This window comes from Pinus tabuliformis, chromosome 6, assembly GCF_031772625.1.
Source record: "Pinus tabuliformis cultivar Carrire ecotype Pingquan chromosome 6, CPIR1, whole genome shotgun sequence".
In the NCBI taxonomy this organism is placed as follows: domain Eukaryota; kingdom Viridiplantae; phylum Streptophyta; class Pinopsida; order Pinales; family Pinaceae; genus Pinus; species Pinus tabuliformis.
Genome location: NC_142292.1, coordinates 1,574,261,029 through 1,574,266,016, shown reverse-complemented (window position 1 = coordinate 1,574,266,016; position 4,988 = coordinate 1,574,261,029). Strand labels below are relative to the sequence as shown.

General features: G+C 37.0%; 1 pseudogene; it reads left to right on the top strand.

The window, feature by feature from the left end:
* Window positions 1-2,297: 2,297 nt before the first annotated feature.
* On the top strand, window positions 2,298-2,890 carry LOC149264802 (uncharacterized; annotated as a pseudogene).
* The last annotated feature ends 2,098 nt before the right edge of the window (window positions 2,891-4,988 follow it).

The following is a 4,988-nucleotide window of genomic DNA, read 5'->3' as shown; positions in this document are numbered from 1 at the left end:
TGGGAGGGGTGGGACTGAGTCCCTGATCTCACCCACTAGCACTCCCGCCGTGACTTGGGCTGGAAGGGTTCAAACAGCTTCGCCTTGAAGATCACGATGCCATGAGGGCAGGTCCCAAAGTTGGGTCGCTCATGAGGACTTTACCGGGGGGCGCGCATCAAGGCGGATTCCTTGATCCCCGACACCATTAGTCTCACTATAGCAGGCAACATAGGAGATGATAGTGGTCTATGACGTTGCACTATACTTTCCCCTCGTAGTCACTGGATGCTTGAAGGGCAAGTGGCGTGACACCTTTGGAACTTCAGGGGAATTTCTTGAAGGGCACGACCAACTTTGCACCCTTGGCATCACAAATAAACTACAAGTGGTGTGGCACCCTTGGAGCTTGAGGGGAATTTCTTGAAGGGCACGACCAACTTGGCACCCTTGGCATCACAAATAAACTACTAGGTGTGGCACCCTTGGAACTTCTAGGGAACTTCTTGAAGGGCACAACCAAACTGGCACCCTTGGCATCACAAATAAAGTACTAGGTGTGGCACCCTTGGAACTTCTAGGGAAGTTCTTGAAGGGCACAACCAAACTTGCACCCTTGACATCACAAATAAACTATTAGGTGTGGCACCCTTGGAACTTCTAGGAAAGTTCTTGAAGGGCACAACCAAACTTGGCACCCTTGGAATTAGTAAAAATAAATAATAATAAATAAATATAAGTAAGGAATGAAAACTAGGTAAAGTTACATCAAGGGTAAATGATGATTAGAAAACAAGGAAATTAAATAAAAAATAAAACTTGGAATAAGGAGGATCATAGGAAGAAATAAAATAGAGTACCTTAAAAACACTACCCTTCCCATGTTGGAAAATACTAGGAAGATTATGTGGTTTAATTAGGAAAAAGGGGAAAGACAAACATAATTGTAAGGATAATGATTAATCCTAAACTAATTTAAACCTAATTAAGAAAAGAGGATGGTGAATTAAAATGAGAATAATAAATTAAATTTAGAGAATTGTAGAGAAGCTCCATGTGTCAACAACCAACATAAGAATATCCATCTAGGAGATAACCTAAGTTAAATTAGGGAATAGATTGGGGATAAAATCTTGACGCATTAATTGACTTCAAGTAATGAACACAAATTAAGGAATATAAAGGGGGAATAAAGGGACAACTAGGAGGAGAAATAGGAATCTTGTTGAGGTGAGGAAAATATTAGTTTTAAATAAAAATTTAAGTAAATAATTTTGGGAGACCCTTGATGTGAGAATGACACATGGGTGGGTGAATAATCAAGCTATTGAATTATAAAAAAATAATTAATTATGCATGACATGACAAGTGTCACCTATGAGGACTCCTATAAAAGAAGGGGCAAGCCATGGGAGAAGGGAATTTTTTTGGGAACCCTATGGTTGGATGGATGAGATGATGTCAGAGCGGTGATTACGAAGCTATAGTGAGTTTGGTGAGGTAGAGGATTTTATAGAGGGGACTCTGGAGCCAAGGTGTGCTCTCCTCTACCAGCTAGTACTTTCCTCCATTGTACAACCCCATTGCAGCTCGGGGGTCCGCGGGGAAGAAGAGTACCCAAGGAGTAGGCTGGGAGGTTAACCGGTGGGTCTTCGCATTCGGATCAAGTGCGTCAACATTCACTCGCGGAGGTGACCAGCTACAAGGGAATACCAGCAACAATAGAGCAAGTGGAGTCTCGACTTCTGGTGAATGGTACATATGTATTTCATTACTATTGATCTTAGTTAAAAGTATGAAAATGTTATGATATGTTTCTTGAAATGAAATCCTAATGTATTTCCCTTCTAGTTGCATTTTGCTGTGAAAAAAAAAAAAAAAAAAAAGTATGTATACAGTCTGGAACTGGTCCTTACACTTGGTATCAGAGCTATGTTGAACCCTTGAGACCTATGGGCCTATGCATGCATGACTAGTTTTGTTAGATACGATTTGGAGCTCAGCAGTAGTATACGAGGCCAGCTTAGATTCGCATATGAAATTGTACAATTTTTTTTTTTCAAACTCGATAGTCTTTTATTCTCGTTTCTTGTTTCTTTCCTTCGCTTCGTTGCTTGAGGTTTTGGTTCTTTTTTTTGTTTTCACGCCAATCAATTCGAAATCAAGCGCACCTTCAATCTCTGATAGTTGAATGGTAGGTCGGGCGGTTTGTTGCCTTTCCCTATTCACCACGAGTAGCAGAATTACAGACCTATAAGCCTAGACCTTCAGTACCACAGGGATGCCTGCAGAGGTATTATATAAAATCCACTATAGATATGCCTCCTGCAGGAGCCCCGAGATTGAATCCCATAGTGTCACACGAACCTTACGCCTACGGTTACCCTGCAGACCCTTACTATATGGTTCTGCCTCCGGCTCCATAGCTGCATATTAAGCGGCGACACCGCCTTAAGTTAGTTGCTTACGCTGTCACTCTGGTTATCTGTCTTGGCCTGCTGCTCGGCGGGGCGTTCTACTTCTTCTAGCCCTCTCAACTGGAAATTCAAGTCTTCCACATGTAATTCAATGATATGAATTTCCAGACAATCCCTAACCCTGGCTCCGACGTGCCGTACCTGTTCATGAATACAAGCATGGCCATGTTTCTCTAGATCAAGAATACAGATTTCTTCAACGTGTGGTATGACTTTGTGGATGTAGGGTTAGGGTGTCGGGGGCAGATAATTGGGGTTTTTAAATCGGAAGGTGGCCGCTTGGCATCCCGGCACACTATCCATGTGAATTACATGCTTGAGCTCGATGGAACCGAAGTATCGAATGATGTTGTGAATTTTTTTTGGAGGATCTTTCCCACAAGGAGCTGCCTTTGGGTACTGTTGCGGAATTCAATGGCGGGATTCAACTTTGATTTGCCAAAATTTCGCTAAAGGTAGGGTTTATTTCAATTTCAAATTTTCTTTAAACTTATTGAATCTTCAAAAACTGTTTAAACTTATTGAATCTTCATAAACTGCAAGACTGTTTCAATTAACAAAAAACCATGTAGATATTGTCGACAATGTGAAGGCGTTAATCGATCAATTATTTGAATCTTTCAGTACTCGGCTCCTCAGGGGATTTTTTTTTTATATACATGCTCTACGAAAGAAAGGAAAATTGAATCAAAATGCATATAGTGTAAACGTTTACATGCTTTGTTTTGGACAAATGGAGAAAAACGTTCAGTGCTTTAGGGCCCAATGAGGGTAAGAAGTTGGTAGATCTGGCAGTCATTAATTTCGAGGGAGGTGATTGTATTTGTCATGACTTAAAGTAAGATATTTGTACATAAAAATGGTAGTCAGTGACAGTCTTCTTCCTCACGCATAATTGCTTCGTGTAGCATGGGATCAAATGGTTTTCCAACAGTATTGACCACATTAACAGTAAATCCTTTCATGATTTCTACGAACTGTTTATAAATACTCCAAGCAAATTAGGAGCATTATTAGCGTCTAATCGAAGCCAATCTATAAAGTAAATTGGAATGATAGGATTGACGAATCCTTCAATTCTAAATTGTTTTCGTGCCTACATTGCTAAACTATTTTCATACAGGGGTTCATAAAAGTAATAATAAGCATTATAAAAATATTTAATAAAAAAGTTTAAGGCACATCTTAAATAGTTTAAGAAAATAACAGGGGTTCAAGGCATATCATAAACAGTTTCTATATTTTCAATTCAATTTTCCAATTGCCTGACATTAGCCATCTTACTGGCTTTCTTTTTAAGGAATTCTTGAACATATTTCTCTTTGTATTCTAGGTTTACCGGTTTATATGGTGACGTAGAACTCTCAATTGTCACAACTAATTCCTACATATATTGTTTCTCTGCTTTATTGGCAAAGAGAAATAAAGTTGTTGAAAAGTATTCAGAAGCCTTTTCCATTCATTAAAACATGGAACATGTAATCATATACATTCGACATTTTCCATTCATTAAAATTGGGTAAATCTAGAATATTTAAAATATCTTTCTTCGATATTTGTATTTCAATTTTCTTTGCAATGATTTTCCATTTCAATTGTATTTACAATTTTATGGATTTTGTGCGGTTGGTCGAGTATTTTGGTCTGTAAATTTTTTGATATTTTAATGTTTTCGAGCAGGTTGCTTTGCCATGGAGAATTTAAGTGAGATATATTGAAGGTATTATTTTTAATTGAAATAAAATTTCCAATAAAAATTTACAGTGTAATTCTAATTATTTTAGTTTCTATTAAGTATTCAACTTTCTTGACTTATTGTGATTTTTCCCTTGATGTTTAGCTTGCTCATTTTGGTTCCCTATAAATTGATACAATAAAAAGTAATCTAATATATAAACTTAAATCATAATAGTAGTAATAGAACTATTTTTATTCTTGAAACTTCTATAAAGAATTTATCAAATTTATAATGGAATAAACCCCTTGTTGGTAGATGAAGTTTGATTCCAAGAGTTCAGCCTTATTTAAGATTAATTTTATCCAACAACGAAGAATGATCCAGCAAAGAGTGATTATGTACATGCAATGTCTAAATAGGTCTTATTGTTTATCAATGGTAAAGGATTAACTGAGACTAATTCCTATTAGAACAATTGAAAATGGACTAGAACAACAACAAGCAACATAGGAGCATATTACAATCATGATAATATTATACATTGTAATATTTATGATTTATATCTTAATCTCTGTTTTGGCTCTTTCAAAATTGTTCACCATAGGCAGCAGATTTTCAATTACATCACCTTGAACGTTAGATGCCAAACTTAGTCGTTCTTTCTTTACTGTCTTCCTGTAATCTCACATGGAGTTTGAGCTTCTCTTTGTTTGATTTGATTGACTTCTTTGTTCAATGTTTTGTAATGTAATAAGAAAACTTTTCCTTTATGACTTTTTGGATTCTTTGCTAGTTCTTAATGCAGAAATAGAGCTATAGTATTGGTTTATGGTTATCTGGAGCACCATACTTCT